The sequence below is a fragment of the Ailuropoda melanoleuca genome, chromosome 8 (assembly GCF_002007445.2).
Source record: "Ailuropoda melanoleuca isolate Jingjing chromosome 8, ASM200744v2, whole genome shotgun sequence".
Lineage (NCBI taxonomy): Eukaryota > Metazoa > Chordata > Mammalia > Carnivora > Ursidae > Ailuropoda > Ailuropoda melanoleuca.
The window spans coordinates 51,689,621-51,708,505 of NC_048225.1; the positions used below are offsets into that span (position 1 = coordinate 51,689,621).

Sequence of the window (18,885 nt, forward strand, 5' to 3'; positions counted from 1 at the left end):
GATCCTGAACCACAAAAATCGCTTTTGTCGTGGAAGGTAATATATTTATAGGTTCTTGGGATTAGAGTATGGACATCTTTAGGGAGCCATGATTTTGTCCACCACAGAGACCAAGCAAAAACAGTTCAGATTAGAATGAATTTGCTAGATTATGACCTTGGGTTAAGTTAACTCCTCTGCACCTCAGTTTCCATCCATAAAATGGGGGGATACCAGTAATCTATCTCACAGGGTTATTGGAGATTTAAAGGAGACAGTGCTTAGAACAGTGTCGGGCACATAGTAAGCATTATGAAAGCATTTATTAAATGCATTTTAATAACATATTTATTCTTACTATGTGCCAGGCACCGTTCTAGATACTGGGAATAAGGATAGTATGGATAGGAATGTGACTTGCTTTCAAGGAGCTCAGGAAGTTAGATACACAAATACAATTACTAGGCTGTGCTACATGCAACAAAAGGTATGAAAGTAGTGTAGGTTTACAACACTGTGAAGGCTCAGGGAAACTTAAACAATATTAATTGAATGAATAAACGAGCATGACATCTGAGCTGGGGTTTGCAGAATGAATGGGTAGGTACTGGCCAGTGAGATAAAGATAGAAGGGCTCAGAGACACGAAGAAATGTGCATGCAGAGAACATTAAGTAGCATTTCAGTGTGGCTGGAACAAAAGATATTCGGTGTGAGAGGAAGCTAGAAAGGCTGGTGTAAGCACCAAGGTTGTACAGTGCCAAGTTAACGAGTTTGGGCTTCATCCTGAAAGCAGCAAAAGCCTTTCAGAGTGTTTAAACAGGGGAAAGCATCATCAGATTTGTGGTTTTAAAAGGCTTCTCTGGTCACCAGCAAGAATGGATTGCATTTGGAGACTGAAAGCTGCTCCAATCGTCCAGGTGATGGTAAGTGAAGAGAAGGATGAGGACTTGAGAAATATTTAGGAGACTCTATACAGTCTCCTAAAGTTGGTGACCAACTTGATAAGGGTGTTGTGGGAGTAAGAATGAGGGCTCTATCCAGGGCTCTGTCATAGAGGATTGGGCGATGGCGGTCCATTCGCTGAGACCAGGAAGTAACATGAGGAGTAAGTTTGGGGGAAATGGTAATAGGTTGTAGTGTCTGTTATGGTAAAACAGGCATAGAGAGGTGGGGTTAAGTACACACAAGTACTTTTATTATGCAGAAATTGTGGCTTAGAGATGTTAAGGTCCTATCACTAAACACAGCGCACCTGCTAATTGAAACAAGGCAATCTGATTCCAGACCCTTCGTCACTAATGTTGTTTCCGTTCTGGACATACGGAATTTGAGGTACAGTGGGATAAGCAAGTGATGCTGTCCGAGAGGTATTAGGATATACGCAGTCTGAGCTCAGGGGAAAGGCTTGGGTTGAACGTAGCCTCCGTGGTAGGAGAAAAATGGGAAAGGAAACCCATCCTATCAGCTCACGATACTTAAACATCCATTATCATTTCTGGGTCTCCCTCTCGCGCCTCTCCCCACAAAGAAAACAAACAGTATAATAAGTGTCTGGCTTTGAGGTCACAGGAGATTGGGTAGTTTTCAAATTAAGCTCTTAGGCAATGAGAGCTAGCAGATGCGGTGGTGCATTTTAACCTGAAGAGGACCACAAGGCCAAGGGGTTAGCCCTCTTTTTGGAACCCAGACTACACACACCACTAACGCCCCCAGAAATCGTCCCAAAACCTTCCCGAGGAAAGGCCGCGCAAAGGGTCTACAGCCGAAGAGGGTGCAAGGGGCGAGGAGAGACGCGGGCGCAATGACATCATGCAGCAGCCCGGGTGATTCCCCAGCCTCTGGCGTCATGCGCCGATGACGTCATCCCAGGCACTCGCCCTCCCCCACGCCTGGGTTGGCCTCCTCACGTGGGTCGGGCAGCCCTCCCCGCCCCCTCCCACCTGCGGGAGGCGGGGCGGGCCGGGCTCGGACGGCGCCGCGGCCTCGCGGGGGAGGGGGCGGGGGCCGGTGGGAGAGGCGGTCGGGCCCGGCGGGGCGGCGTACAATAGCGCGGCTGCGGGCGGGCGGGGGAGGCGGCGGGGCTGGAGCGCTAGGTGCTGGCGGCGCAGTAGACGCCCCCTCACGGCTTCCCCCACAACGCTCCCTCCCACTGCGCTCGTCCCTCGCGCCTCCCCGCCGTCTCTCTCACCGGCTCTGCGGTCCTACTTCCCAGACGCTTTCCCCTCAGACTCTTCCCCCTCTTTCCCGGGGCCCCGCGCTCTCAAGATCGCCTCAAAGAACTCTGTCTCCCCACCTTGTTCCCCAGAGGCCGCCCGAGTCCCCTCACAGCACCCCCTTCTCCCGCGTCGCCTGCCTCCTGCCCCCTCGCCGTCGCTGACCTCCGCCCCCCACCCGGTCCTGAGGGGACTCCCCGGCACGAGCAGGGTGGGGGAGGCGCCGAACGCGCGGCGGCGGCGGCGGCGGCGGCGGCGGGAGGGAGAAAGTGAAGCGGCCCCTCGCGCACACTCGCGCTTACTCCTCGGCTCGACCGCCGCCACCGGGGTGGAGGAGGAGGAGGAGGAGGAGCGGAGTAGAGCCGAGCGAGCGCGGAAGGTGAGAGCCAGCCTCCCGCGCGGCCCCCCTGGCGTCGCAGGCTGCGGGGCTGGGGCGCGGGGGTGGGAGCGGCGCGGGTGGGGGGCCGGGGCCCATTCATTCCCTGCGGCGGGAGGGGGCGCCAGGTAAGAAGAGGCGGGGCGCCGCCCAGCGCGGCCGGCAGCTCTCGGCGGACCAACAAAGGCCGCCTGTGCACTGCCTGGCGAGGCCGGCGGTCTCAGAAGCTGGGGACCCGGGGGGGAACCCGGAGGAGGGCCGGAGCGGGGGAGGGGCCGGGAGACCCGACAGGTCTGGGGCTGGGAGCCGCCTCCCTTGCGAACTTTGCTGTCCTCCGGCGCTAACCCTGGCGGGCCACCGGGAAGCCCAGAGAAGCGGCGTCCGATTCATTCTGCATGGAAAAAATCCCTCCTATCCAGGCCGGGGGGATCACCTCTAGGATTCACCTCCTTGAAAAATACGGCTGGCTGGAGCTTGACTTATGCAGCCCCTCCCCCACCCCGGAATACCCTAACTTGTAGAGTTAGAAACAAACAACGAAAGGAGACTGACAGTTACTTTATGTACAATACTCCGTTTCGAAAGACATGATTATTATGGCCTTTACTGTCTTGAATGTTCCAGCAGCAAACATTGCTGCGGGTATTTTGGAAGAATGCTATAGAAGTTTTGGTATTTAGGTGTGTTGGGAGCAAAGTGTTTCTTGTTTGTTAAACTGCTTGGATAACTCTTACACTCTTTCCCCGAACTGAAAGGTGAAGGGAAGGGTTAGTACGATGGTTGCTAATAAAAATTCAAATTCATTCGTCTAGCCCGTATTTTAAAACTTGTTCCTGAGAATAACCTCTGATTTTGCCTACTGTGTCTTTGTCAGGAGAAAACAGGAATCAAGAGTATATAGATGCCTCATTGGTCTTACCTTGTGACTTCACCTACTTTGTGACCTTCAGCAGGTCACTTCCAGACTTAAAATTCCAGGACTTTCTAAGCCCTAGAAATCGGCAGGTATTCAGCACGTAGTCAGCTTTGAAGAGCCCGCTGAATAATCCTGCCACCCGCCTCATCCCCGTCTCGCCAGGTCTTTGCTGGCATCTATCCTCAAACTCTTTTCAGGCAAAACTTATTCTCATTGGGGCCCCCAGAAGCCTGGTACGATTTTTATGGCACTTGTAACATTTTCTTTTCCTGTTTGGGAAATCCTTTATCAGATGCATATGAAATCCACCTCACCTCAACTGGAAACTCTACTTCTTAAAAGGGTTTTGGGAACATGGAACCTGAAGCTTATCATATCCTCACCTATATGAGCTTATGGGTTTATTGGTAAATTTACTTAGTGGTTCATTTACCCAACATTACTGGAGTCTGGAGAGCTACTATGTTTTGGGTCTCCTGCTAGGGCTATGGGGATTCAGAGTCTATTAAGACATTCTCTGTTTTCAAAGAGCTCAAAGTCTAGTGGGTGAGGTAGACATGTAAACAATGAAGGCCTGCCCTAATCTCTGGGGGGACTCCAGTTGTACAGGGAGTAGTGTGCAATAATTGAGGCTGCTGGACCTGTTTTACAAGTCTTGTCCAGGCCAAAGTGAGTTTTGTGGGGAAGGTGGTGACCTGCCTCTCATCCATAAGATAGCGCTTGACGGAAAGCTTGTCCAGTTCAATTAAATATACATTTACAAGCACACGTTATGAGGCCCTGTAGGCTTGGAGAAACCAGTGCTTTGTGAAAGAAGGGCTCTATGTTTCCAGAGAGATCTTTGGAAAATTATACCCGATCACATCATTTCTCTCTACTTTCCAACTAGTCATTGCCTAAAGATAAATTTTTAAACTCTTTAACAGGAATAAGGAGCTCTTGGAGATTGGATTATTGCTTACCTTTGCAGCCTCACTTTCTATAACTCCTCTGCCATACTCTTTCTCATCTCTGCTTTTCCTTGGTGCTATTCTTCCCAGTGGAAATGCTGCCCTCCCACCCACTATCTGCCTGTGGAGAAGTGCTTGGACTTCTGGGAAGCAGTCCTTAAGTCACTCCTATTACTTCCATAGAATTGGTTGCTCTTCCATCCTCTGGCTCATGTACATACCAGTCTCAAATCTCTCTATAGTACTCTATGGCAACTATTTGAGTCCTCCCCCCAACCCAATTAACCTGTGAATTTCTTGAGGGCAGGATCTGTTTAATTTTAGTGACTAGCAGAGTTCTTGGCACTGGATATATTTTTGAAATGAATGAATGTATAAACTAAGTCAAGACCCATGGGATAGAGGCTTCCTAATCTGTTGGGTTAGAACAGTTAGCTCCAAGTGCAGTCCCTACACCAACGGCATCAACTTAATCTGGGAATTTGATAGAATTGCAAATTACTTTTCCCATCCTGGACATGCAGATGAAAAACCATGGGATTGGGGCTCTCAAACCTCTGCTTTAACAAGCCCTCCAGGTGATTCTGACACTTGCTAAAGTTTGAAAACCACTGGGTTAAAAGATCTGTTTTTGATAAGACCAGCTCCCTCCCACTCTTTCCTTCTGTTCTCTCTCTCTCCCTCCCTTCTTTTTCTTCCTTAGTACTTACTGCCTGCCACTCCATCCTGTCTGTCATGTGTCTTTTGCCACTAGATTGAAAGTTTCCTGAGAGCATTTTGTCTGTTTTGTTTGCTACCCTACTCCCAGTGCCTAGAGCAGTGACTGCATATAGCAGGCTCTCAAATATTTGTTGAATGAGAAATATAAGAGGATGTAGTCCTATTTACAGCCAGCTGTTATACTGGGGTTTTATTTAAGAATAGTTCTATGAGAAACAAACTGAGGACTTCAGAGGGGAGGGAGGGTGGGGGAATGGGATAGGCTGGTGATGGGTAGTAAGGAGGGCACGTATTGCATGGTACACTGGGTGTTATACGCAACTAATGGAGCATCCGAACTTTACATTGGAATCCGGGGATGTACTGTATGGTGACTAACATAATATAATAAAAAATCATTAAAAAAAAAAAAAGAATAGTTCTCAGAGGGGCTGAGCCTGGGTGGCTCAGTCATTAAGCGTCTGCCTTCGGCTCAGGGCATGATCCTGGCGTTATGGGATGGAGCCCCACATCAGGCTCCTCTGCTGGGAGCCTGCTTCTTCTTCTCCCACTCCCCCTGCTTGTGCTCCCTCTCTCGCTGGCTGTCTGTCTCTCTGTCAGATAAATAAATAAAATCTGTCAAATAAATAAATAAATAAATAAAATCTTTAAAAAAAAAAAGAATAGTTCTCAGAATGAAGAGGAACCACACTCCAATATGCAAGTCCAAGTGGATTCTAACATTTTTGGGGATTTGATTTAGACTGAGCTTTTCTTCTGTTTTACATCTGTCCCTCTCCACTAAAGCCTGCAGTATTTTCAGCTAGAGTTCTTTTAGCCAAGACCTGAAAACTGCTGTTGAAATATCTTATGCTAGGATTGTTTCTTGGGAATTTGTAACCTGGTTTTGCAAATCTAAATAAGTGCCCTAACTTTTGAGTCTTTTGACTTGAAGCTGTCTCTTCCGGATCTTCTGTGGTTTTTGTCTTTCTCTAGTGATACTTAAAGCCCTACGAGGGCCTGTTTGACTCCACACAAAGGTTTCTCTTCCTTATGAAGCTCTTAAAATATTTTGTTTCTTTCACTTTCCTATTAGCCCTAAGATACCATATCCAGTTTTCTCCTTTCCTAATTTCCCTCTGAGAGATTGGCTTCATTTGTTGATTTATTTATAAACACTTATTGAGTCTTTCTCTACCATGTGCAAGGCCCCATGGTGGGACAGGATGTTCAGGTATGAATAGGATGCGGTTCAAGTTCTCAAGGTGTTAAAGATATTACACCATGTATGATAAGTGCTGAAATGAAGGGATGAAATAGAGGGGTAAAAAAATGATGTATACTCCCGAAGACGTAATTTGTCTTTCTAATTTATTTTCTCAGTTTAGGGATAGTTTATCAAGTAAGTATCATTTTGATACGCAGACCTTTAAAAAATTTTAACTAAGAGATCTGTGGCTTTTGGGGAAAATTAAAAGAAAAATCAAGATGGAATCAATAGTTGCTAATTTGAGACGATTCTCAATCCCGTTGTTGCTGGTTTTAATGACTTTTTCTTTCCCCCTTTTTTATCTTTCTAAACCATAACCAGAAAGTAGGGGAAAAAACTTTATTTTTTTTTTTGTAAAGAGAGAAGCTTAAGGTTTTCAAAAGCATATACTATTTCATAGATGTCATTTTAATTCCTAAGGACTAATGTTGTAATTTGGGGTGGGAGGAATGGTCAGGGAAACTTAATTTAGTCTCTTATTACGGTATGACCTTATGGAAGTAATTTTATCTTTGTGCCTTTTGTCCAACTGTAAGATGGGAATAATAACAGTTGCTATGACTAGCTTACAAGGTTATGAAGCAACTAAATAAAATATTGAATATAAAGGAAACTTTGGAGAGTATAATTTGTTAGCAGTTGTTAGGTGGTGGTAAACTTTATTGAACACCTCTTATATACCAGACATCATATGAGTTGTTTTCTCCAATCTTCAAAATAAGCATGTGAGATGATTACCTCTGTTTAATGGATAAGGAGGTTGAGGCTCAGACTGGCAACGGGAACTTGTTCAAGGTTTTGGTGAAAGTAAGTGGTAGACCTCCATTCCAGTTCATCTTCACCTGATACCAACGATTATGAGTTATGTTCATTACCCAGGCTGCTTTAATTTTTCTGTATAGAGAATATAGGAATGTTTTGCAAGTATATTGCTGTGAGAGTTAAATTTTTTTCTTCATTTAGCCTGCTCTCTTTTTTTGTGCACAGAAAGATTGGTGAAGACAGTTTTACATGCATTTACATTTATCATTCATTCAGGGAAAAGAATAACACCTTCCCCTGGTGTTATTTGTTTAGTCTTCACAACAGCCCTGTGAGATAGATATTTCCATTTTATGAGTTAGGAGACTGGATTATAGAAGTCTGGGTTTGCTCAAAGGCACATCATTAGCAAATGACTAAATATTGGTTTAAAACTACATTTTTTGAATCTCAATGTAGTACTTCACTTTTGTCACTATATCATATTGACGTTTAAATTATCAAACTAAACTTTGGAGCACTAGAAATGTCCTTTTAGGTTGCTTCCTAATCCCTTTAGCCTTTTTTCCCTGAGAAAATTCTGACTGAAGTCGAGAGTTTGAACTACAAAAAAAAAAATTGCTGGTAAGACTATGTCAGATGGTCATGATATTACAGACTCAAAGATAACACTTTACCACTGAAGCTGAGAGATCAGACTTAATCCAGCGTTCTGACTCACCACTGCCTGAATATTCATTTCCCTTTGCCATCATAAATTTATTAACATCATGTTTTTTCTACTCTTGTGTTAAGCTTTATCTTTCATAAGTAACTTTCTTCACCATTCTATCTAGTCTTTGAGATGGGGAAAATGATCTATGTTCTAGGATCTTCCAGATTATCCTCTCTCTAAGAATAGTGTGATAATAAGTCTAGAAAGAACCAGAAGTTCATTGATCCCTCATTAATATGATTTTGTTTGGTATGAATTCTCTAAAGTTGATCTAAGTCTTAGTTATAACAAGGCCATTATGTCTTGGCTCTTACTCATGGAGTCAGGGTGAGGTAATTTTCACGTAGCATTGGGAAGTTCACTCCTGTGTATGGGATTTTCTTATTCCACTCTTCTACCCCCGGCCCTCTCCAGTGTCCCTTGCAGACTGTGTAGATACCAAGAGAGGCTGGTAAGAACATTTTTCTCCTTTACAGGATCTGCCTTTTGAGTCTTTTGGGATGATAAATGACAGTGAAAGAATACATCTGGCTTCCACCCTCATCTGCCTGCCTGTATCTTCAAGGCCTAGCTTTGCTTATTCTCTCTCTGATTCCCATGAAGCTGGGATCCATGTCTTTCTCATTTGAATCCTTGTCCCCATGTACTTTGTATGTTGCTGCAATATTACCTGTCACTTTCTAGGGAAGGAGTTGGATGTAGAAGGGAGAGCATTAAATTTGAAGTTAGGCAAAGACCTATTTGGACACTTATTTTAATATTTATTTTTTAGTTTGGAAAATAGAAATAACACCTAACTCACAGAGTTGTGTGGATTCAATTAATAATGTATGCGAAAATGAATATTGTACACCTGAAACTAATATAACACTGTTAACAATACTGGATTAAATAAATAATATACGTAAAAATGAATTGTAGGATGTTAAGCTATGTAGATGTTAGGTAGAATTGTTATAATTTAATGACTTCAATTGTTTATAGCAGTGGTTTTGAATTTTGGCTGTGCATTTGAACTACTTGTGAAGATGTAAAAAAAACAAAAACAAAAACTGTTGCCTGGGCTCTAAAGTCTACTTAATCAAAATCTTTTGGAATTTCTATTTTTGAAGGTTTATATGTGATTCTGATATGCAGTCAAGATTGAGAAGTATTGCTTTGTATTATAACATTTTGCATAAAAGTCTTAGGTACCTACCATATGAAAACTAATATTTTAATTGTCATTTAAGTTTCATTTGCTAAACACATATTAAGCATCAGGTATTGTCAGGGGCTCTGAAGAAATAGATGAATCATACCTGGTCTCTACCCTTAAGCTTATAGTTAAGAAACAGACAAGTCCATAGACAATTATATTGAGACAAAAACGACACGTGGGAATATAAGCTTATGCTATGTGAAGACGAAGGAAAGGCATCTACTCCACCTGAAATGGGGGCGGCCTGGCAAGCCTTCTTAATGCAAGTGACAGCTAAGTTGTGTTCTGAGAGATGAACGGGGGTTAACCAAGCACAGTTGGGGAGGGGTGGGAAGAGAGGAAAGAAGAAGGACCTTCCTGAAAGAGAGCAGCGTGAGGGCTAGAAGACTTGAGAGCATGTTTGGGGAACTCTGCGTATTTTAAAACACTTACAGGTTAGGGTACGGTGGGGAGTGGTAGGAGTAGAGAGGAAGACAAGGCCTAGATGGTGAAGGGCCTCTAGTGTACAAAATATTTTCACTAATATTACCTCACTTTATTCTTTCAACAACTCTGTGGATTAGTTAGGACAGGTATTGTTTTATCTCCATATTATAGAATAGGAAACAGAGGTTAATTGAATTGCCTGAGGCTGTATAGCCCCACAGCGATGATTTGAAGCCAGGGCCTTTAGGCTCTTGAGAATACAGAAGAATAAAAGAAAAAAGAAAAACAAAAAACAACAAACCTATCAGTTTTATTGTGGAAATGTAACCAATAGTATCATTTCCTCTATTTTTTAATGTTTTTAAAAAATGAGTTTGGGTTGGTGATCTCCCTGTTTCCCAGCCACCTGCTTCCCCCAACATCATTGTTCACTGGGGATAAATGAGATTGAGAACAAATCAACATCATCGGCCTCATTACAACTGACCTTTTACCAAGGACTTTGATGGTACCAAGTACTTTACTTTTGATTTTAACCTCTACTCCTCAAAATAATCCTATAAGAGGTATGCTATTTTATACTCATTTTATAGATGATGAAATTTAAGAGCAGAAAGATCAAGCTGGGATTTGAAGACATTTTTATGATTATTACTGTGTGACCATGGCAAATCACTTAACTACTCTGAGCCTCAGTTATCCTTAACTGTTTTATAGATGCATTAAATCTGATGCTAACTTCCCCCACTCAAATATTTTATGACAGTGATTTTTTTACCATCATATCTCCTCCTCTCTGCCTTCACCCTTGTTCTGTAATACACTAGGACATAGTCCATCAGTAATAGTGTTCTAGTATGGAAACAGCTCTCAGTGGGCTAGAGGTTGGGGAATGGGTACAGTGGGACCTGATTTGGTGGAGGGACTCTTAGTCCCCCATTACCTGTTGGAGAATTATCATTTTTATAAGATTTTCTTCCATTTAAGATTATTTTCCCATCTGGAGTTTTATCTATCAGTCCTGAGTCTGAGATTTTTATTTGCTATCAGGGTAGATTTTGCTTGATTAGTTTCAGAAGTGATGTATATATAATCTGCAAAGTAACTTAAAACAAGAAACCAGGTGAACAAAGGGGAAAAATTCATGATGATAGACTTTTGAAAGTCCAATTTCCTGAGCACCCTAGAGACAATTAATATATATTTAGACTTTACTGTTTTCAAAACACTTTCATATATAATCTCATTAATTTAGTTCAATCCTTAAGGCATCATATTTTTGTAGATGGAGAGAAGTTAAGGGCTTGTCCATAATAACATGGCCATATGTTTGGAAATTGCCATCTTTAATCCATATCATCTGTCTCCAGATCTAGTTGGCTCCTGATCATCTGGATGTTGCTTTGACCAGTTGGCACCTCCTTCATTTTCCCTTGACTTCCAAAAAATTCCTGGTTCCTTGGAGAATGATAAAAACTATTTACAGTCTGTTCTCTTTCCAAAAATCATGTTGTTTGTTTGTTTGTTTCTTTTTTAGAGAGCGAGAATGCACACGTGTGCATGAACAAGCGGGGTGGGGGGATGGGGTGGGATGGGGGTAGAGCAGAGGGAGAGGGAGAGAGCGAATCTTAAGCAGGTTCCATGCTCAGCACACAGCCCCACTCACAACCCTGAGATCATGACCTGAGCTGAAATCAAGAGTCGGATGCTTAACTGACTGAGCCACCCAGGTGCCCCCAAAATCATGTTTCTAACTATTGCTGCTTGCCAGAGAATTATCTGAAGTTGACTGTTTTATAAAGGTCCCAGGCTAGTTGGGAATGACAAAATATACTTACTTTCATTTGCGTACAAACTCAGTCTCTACAGTGCATCTGTTTATCAATTCCTTAATTAGTCTACAAATATTTATTGGTTGCTTCCTATGTGCCAAGCTTTGTGATTAGTACTTGGGGTACAATCATAAACAATACAGAAATGATCCTTTTCCTTGCTCTTATAAAGCTTACATTCCAGAGGGGAATACAAAGAAAAGCATTAAATGTACAAATAAATAGTTGCAGGTTTTGATAAGTTCTCCAAAAGAGATAAAGGACTAATGTAGAGAATTTTGGAGTGATGAAAAGGAAGCCCTCACTTAGGAGACGATGCTTTTAAACTCAGATATGCAAGATAAATCGGTATTAGTCATTCAGAGAATAGGGTGTACAGCATGTTATGCAGAGGGAACATTTTAAATGCACAAAGACCCTGAAAGTCGGTAAAAGTTTAGAGCTATGATGCTCAAGATGGTAACTACTAGACAATATGGCTACTGAACACTTGAAATGTGGCTGGGTCAAATAGAGATGTGCTGTAAATATAAAATATATGCTAGATTTTGAAGGTTTAGTACTGAAAAAATTTAATACAACTACTTTTTTGTTTACTATATATCGAAGTGTTAACATTTTGGATAAATTGGGTTAAAATACATTTTCAAATTAATTTCACCTTTTTTTTGTTTAGCTTTTAAAAACATAGCTACTAGAAAATTTAAGATTACATGTGTGGCTCGTGTTAATGGCTCATATTGTATTTCTGTTAGACAGCTCTGGTTTACCTCAACATAGGAACTAAAAAAAAAGCCATTATGGCTGCTGCATATGGAATAAGAGTGAATCGTTCTTGATAAAGTTGCGGTGGTAGGAAGAGACCTTTCAGCATGCTACCCTATGCAATATCCTGTTTAATTCTGAGAGACTGAGAAGGGATTATTAAATCTGATTTTATAGACAGAGACAGTTAGTGCCTGAGGGCCACTCCCCACCTGTAAAGTGCCAACACTTTTAGCTTAGTATCTTGAGTGTAGAATGTTCTCTATCACTGTCAGCTAAAACAACNATAAAGTTGCGGTGGTAGGAAGAGACCTTTCAGCATGCTACCCTATGCAATATCCTGTTTAATTTTGAGAGACTGAGAAGGGATTATTAAATCTGATTTTATAGACAGAGACAGTTAGTGCCTGAGGGCCACTCCCCACCTGTAAAGTGCCAACACTTTTAGCTTAGTATCTTGAGTGTAGAATGTTCTCTATCACTGTCAGCTAAAACAACACTGTCAGCAAATAAATATTGATGGGTAAATTAAGTGGTTTTGAGACTGCCTCTTGGTATCTATAATATCTAGAACTCTTGGTCAAAGATTGAAATTTTCATCACACACACAAAAATCCTTCCTGTAGGTTGACTCCTCTTGAAACTGTTTGATGGTACACTNCAGGCGCCCCTCCTTTCAACTTTTTTGTATGTTTAAAAATTATAATAATAAAGTATTAGGAGGGAAGTCTGTGCAGTGAGCACCCACATACTCATTATTTAGATTCTGTAATGTTTTGCTGTATTTGAATATCTATCCATCCCTTAATCCATTCAGCAATCTTATTTTGAAGCCATTCCAAATAAGTTGCAGACACCAGTGCACTTCACTCTTAAACACGTCAGCATTTGTATTATTATTTATTTACAGAGAAACATACTCTTACCCATTATACTATGGCATTATTTGATTAATATCTATCTGCCCTATCAGACCCTAAGCTCTAGAGAATTATTTCTCTTCAAGGCGTGGTATCCTAAAAGTTTTAATAGAGTACCCTTTTCCTTAAAATAAAAATTATCTTTTTCTGCTCACCATTGTAATCACAGTTCCTAGCATATAGTAGTCACTCAATAAATATTTTTTGTTTGAAAGAATGAAAGTGGAGCCAGCATCAAACTGAGGTCCCTATGACTTCTTTACTGAGAGCATTTGTTTGGTTTTTCTCAAGTTAAATAAACATACAAGAATCCTTTCAGTGCCTGGTGTTGGGAGAGAGAAGGAGAGAAGAAACCTTAGTGTGCTAAATATTTAGCTACCCAGTACAAATATCTGATCTGAGTCAAAGTTGGATGCATGCCCTGATGCTAACTAGCTAAGGATGTGGGAAATTCTTAAGCTGATCAAGTTGATCACTGGCTACTTTGCCATTCTGGGTCTGTCTTTCTTTTGCTCTTTTCTTTTCTTTTCTTTTTTTTAAAGATTTTATCCTTTTCTTTCACACAGAGAGAGAGAGAGACAGCAAGAGAGCGAACACAAGCAGGCGGAGTGGGAGAGGGAGAAGCAGGCTTCCCACTGAGCAGGGGCCCCATCCCAGGACCATGGGTTCATGACCTGAGCCAAAGGCAGATGCTTAATGACCGAGCCACCCAGGCACCTCATGGGTCTTTCTTCATTTTATTTGAGTTGAAGAATTCCATGTTACTGAAAAATGGCATTAGATTGAGGCCCTTGTAGGCATATTTACCTTCCAGAGGGCCCATTCTTTTTAATAATATCCAAGGCAACATTTCAAAATTGGCAGTTTCCTTTTAGATTATTAGGAGTTTCTTTGAAGTGCTACATAATTTTAGTAAGGCTTAACAATAATGTTACTAAGTTTCTTCCATTAAAAATAACAGAGCTCTGTTTCACAGACTATTTCGTAACACTATTCATAAATTTAAAATTCAGCCAGGATTCCATTACTCTAATGAATAAACACTTTTGTTTCTTTTTTTCTTACATATAAACATACATGTTTACATAGTTGTAATCACAATGTAGACCTAAATTTGTTGTTTGCCTTTTTTTTTCTTGACCTATAAACATTTCCCCATGTTATTTCTTCGTGCTCATTATAAAATTTTAGATGTTATTCCATAATTTGTCTAAAACCATTGTACCAGTGTTCTATCAGAGAAACAGAAATAGTAGAATTCTCTGTTCGTGGGGAAACCTGTTTTGCTCTTGAGGCCATTCAGCTGATTGGATGAAGCCTACCATTAGATTAGGAAGAATAGTCCCCTTTATTTAAGGTCAACTGACTTGTAGATGTTTAATACATCTACAAAATACCTTCACAGCAGTACCTAGATTAGTACCTAGATTTAATTAGGGAACTGTGTACCTTAGCATAGCCAAGTTGATACATAAAACTAGCCATCACAATCATTTGGGTTTTCTTTTCCTGTTATAAATCATAGTGCAATTTTATCTATAACACTACATATAGCTTTCTCCTTTAAAAGATTGGTTTTTCTAAAGAATAAATTCCCATAGGTAGGATTACTCGGTCAAGGGATATAAAGCCCAAATGGGCTCTTGACAGGATTTAATATTTGCAACTGAAAATACCACTACAGTCTTTCTTTTAATGATTCCTTCAGGAGTTAATCTATTCAATTGACTCATTTTCTATTTCCAAAAACCTGTTTTTTCCCCCTGTGTTTTTGGCTCTGGAGACAGCTGCTTTTATTCAGGGTTATCTTCAATTCTCCCTTCAATCTCCACCTGTCATGTTTTCCCCTGGGTTTCTTCTCCACCCCCCCACCCTACTTTGCTTCCCATATCACAGATAAAATAGAAGCTTCGTATTCCTACTACTGAATCTAAGAATCTACTTGGATGTGCACCCATTTTTGCCTTTGCTGGTTTCTCTTTCAAGGAAAGGTCTGCTCCTTCACATTCTTTTAGATTGCCTCCCACGGTCCTGTCTCAGAAATCTCACTTCACTGTATCTTTACATTTTACTTTCTATTGAGTTATCATAAGCAGCATTCAAATGTTCTATTTAGGGACGCCTGGGTGGCCCAGTCGTTAAGCGTCTGCCTTCGGCTCAGGGCGTGATCCTGGCGTTCTGGGATCGAGCCCCACATCAGGCTCCTCTGCTAGGAGCCTGCTTCTTCCTCTCCCACTCCCCCTGCTTGTGTTTCCTCTCTCGCTGGCTGTCTCCCTCTCTGTCAAATAAAGAAATAAAAATCTTTAAAAAAAATGTTCTGTTTAAATGAAAACAATTTTCCCCTTCCCTTTCAAACAAAAGCTCCTGAGATCCCATGTCAGCCTCCAGCTAAACTCTGTCTTTCCTCTCCCTCAAAGCCAGTCTTCTTTAAATAGCTGTTTACAACTTCTGCTTCCAGTTTCTTACCTCCTATTTACCTGAAAGCTTACTCCAGTCTACTTCTACCCTCACCACCTCATCACAACCACTCTAAGACCCATAATGACCTACCTGGTGCCAAATATACATGTAAAAAAAAAAAAAAGCAACCAAAAACCAAGGCGGGACACACATACTCAGTAATCCTTTGATGTCATAAAAATATTCAGTTGTGATTCAAATGTCATTCTTTTTCTCTTTACTAGTTTGGAGCAGAATCCAGATAAGGGCTACACAGAGAGATTGGTTGGTAGGTCTTTTCTGTTTCTTTTAATCTCCAAAATTCCTCTCAATCTCTTTCTTCCCCCTTTCAGTTTATTTGTTGAAGAAACCACATTGTTTGTTCTGTAGAGTTTCCCACTGTCTGGATTTTGCATCTCCCTTTTAAAGTTTAACAAGTTTCTTGGTCCTGTATATTACATGTAAGTTAGTATCTAGAGGCTAATTCAGGTACAGGTTTTTCTTTTCTTTGTATTTTTGTTTGTTTTGCATGACCACTTTCTAGGTATCAGTTCTTTCATCAGGGGGCTCTTAATGCGTGGATGTCTTTCTTTTTGTGATGTTAGCAGCCATTGGGTTTCCTTTTCATTCTCATCTTACTGGATCTATTTGCCTTTTTGATTACTCTCTAAGATACTCTTTTACCTTCTATGATATCACTTTCTTTGTTTGCCTCCTCCCTCTGATCATTCCTCAGTTTATTTTGTGCCTTTTTGTATTTTGATTCTATTTAGTTTATTTTTAATGTTGGAGTTCATCAAGGGTGAGATCCTCTCCTCTTATACCAGACTCTCTTTCTACTTCATCTCATTCATTGTCCTGCCTTTGAATACCATATATTTGCTGGCAACTCCCATATTTTCCCAGATATCTCTAGCTTAAACCTCTCCTCTTAACTCTAGACCCATATATTGATTTACCCACTTGATATTTCCACTTTGAGGTCTTACATTTCCTACTTAATATGCTCTAAAACTGCATTCTTGATCTTTTCCCACAAACTTGGTCCTCCCTCAGTTATCCTTGTCTTAGTGGCATCTTTGTTTCCCTAGTTGCTCAGATCACAAATTTAAGATTCGTCCCTGACACCTTCTCTCCTATCCTTCATGGGTACTCCGCCCCCAATCTTATCAATTTTATTTCCTGTGTATTTTTTGAATCCATCTACTTCTCTCCGTGTCTGTTGTCATCTCTCTAATCCACGCTACCACTATCTCTATCCTAGACTACTAAAGTAATCTTTTAATTGAACTCTTTGCTTAAAACCTGTAAGGGTTTTTTGTTTTATTTAGGAGAAAATACAACACGTTAAATGTGATTTGTCAGGTCCTGAGAGACCTGGTCCTTGTTTTTGTTTCTCCGACGTCATCTTGTGCTGCTGTCCGCTGCACTAGCTGTGCTTCAGAGTGATTTTTTTTTTTTTTCCCTGTTCTGCAAAGTTTGAGAAAATCTTTTTTGCCTCAGGGTCTTCATACCTGTTCTTCCCTGGTATGTTTTTCCCCAGTTCTGGCTTCTTCACAAGTCTGGTTTCTGTCTCTCCCCTTTTTCTTTTAGAAAACAAGTGTTAGCCAGGACCTGTCTAATCTAAAGAAGATCCCCCCTCCCCCATTATCCTTCACAGTACTTTGTTATTTTCTGTAATGGCATTAGTAATGATCTGTAATTCTGTACTTACCTGTTTGTTGTATGTCAAGACTTCCCAGCTTCATGGAATCGAAGATTATATCTCTTTTGTCCACCACTGTGCCTCATCACTTAGTGCAGTGCGGGGAACATAGTAAGTGTTGTAAATATTTGCTGAATGAATGAGCTCCATCCTATCAAGGATTGTTAAGCCTTGGCAGTTTTATCTCTGCAATTTTTTTCAAATTTGTTTTTATTTTTCTATCTCCTCTGCTTGGTTTAGACCATAATCATCTTTTCTCTAGGCTGTTAACTACCTCATTACTAGTGTCCTAGACTAGTGCCACCAGTCTTTCTGCCCTCTTATTCATTTGTTATTCTACCTGGAATAATGTTTCTGATCCTGTTGCTGTTCTGCCCAAAAGCAACCACTGTGTCCCCATTACTTGTAAGATAATGTGTAAACTGAGTTGTTTTTCAGGAAACTTTATAATTTGACCCCACATACTCTTTCAGCCTTATTTCTCCTGACTCTACTCCATCTCTCTAAAAAGACTTTCAGTTTCATTTACTGTCATATGTCATATCATCTGTTCCCTCAGCCTAGAATATCTTTTCCCTCTCTGCTATTAAAACTCTTCATTCTTCGGGGCACCTGGGTGGGACAGCAGTTAATCGTCTGCCTTCGGCTCAGGGCGTGATCCTGGCATTATGGGATCGAGCCCCACATCAGGCTCCTCTGATGTGAGCCTGCTTCTTCCTCTCCCACTCCCCATGCTTGTGTTCCCTTTCTCGCTGGCTGTCTCTATCTCATAAATAAATTTAAAAAATCTTAAAAAAAACAAAAAACCTCTTCTCTTCAAGATCCAATTTGGATGCCATGTCTTCCATGTAGTCTTCCAGGCCTCATCTACCCATGCATGATTACAAATTCCTTGAGGGTGTGCTGCACACTGAATGTTTGTCTTTCCCAAATTTATATGTTAAATCTCAATGCCCAATGTGATGATTGGGGAGGTGGGGTCTCTAGGAGGTGATTAGGTCTTGAGGTTGGAACCCTCATGAATGGGATTAGTGTTCTCATAAAAGAGACCCCAGAGAGTTCCCTTGCCCTTTCTGCTACTGCTATGCAAGGAGACAGTGAGAAGACGGCATCTGTGGGTCAGGAAGAGAGGTCTCACCAGACACTGAATCTTCTGGTACTTTGATCTTGAACTGCTAACTTCCAGAACTGTAAGAAACAAATTTCTGGGTTTTTTTGTAAGCCACCCAGTCTATGGTATTCTGTTATAGCAGCCTGATTGGACTCAGAGTAGTACTTTTTTTCATTCCTTACTATATACTTAGCACCTTGAGCAGTGTGTAGCATGTAAAAGGCTGTCAATAAATCCTTGTTGAATGATTGAATAACAATGGACTCATCTACTCAACTATTTATTAAGCTTTTTTGAATGTCCATAGCATTCTGTCTGTCCTTTGCACTATAATTAGAAGTTCATTTGTTATTCATAGGAACTGATCACTTATAAAATTAATCCCCACTCAAGCATCCCTCCCTGCTGTCCGTTGGACTCCGTCCTCTTCACCCTCTTTCTCAGTAAGTGCCTTTCTAATAGTAGGATAATTAACATCTAGCAGTACGATGCAAATAGATTCTAGATGGAAACTGACAAAAAAAAAAAAGAACACAATTCCACAAAACATGAAGACTTTTATGAATTTGAAATAAGGCAATATTGGAGAATGGCTTGAATCACA

At 41.2% G+C, this 18,885-nt stretch overlaps 1 protein-coding gene across 1 annotated transcript in view; it reads left to right on the forward strand.

The window, feature by feature from the left end:
- Positions 1 to 2,452: 2,452 nt before the first annotated feature.
- PAK1 (p21 (RAC1) activated kinase 1) overlaps positions 2,453 to 18,885 on the forward strand; it is a 147,055-nt gene continuing 130,622 nt past the window's right edge. Inside the window, exon 1 of the mRNA XM_034666289.1 lies at positions 2,453 to 2,573. The gene's annotated coding sequence lies outside the window, so the exon portion shown is untranslated. The remainder of the gene's footprint in view (positions 2,574 to 18,885) is intronic.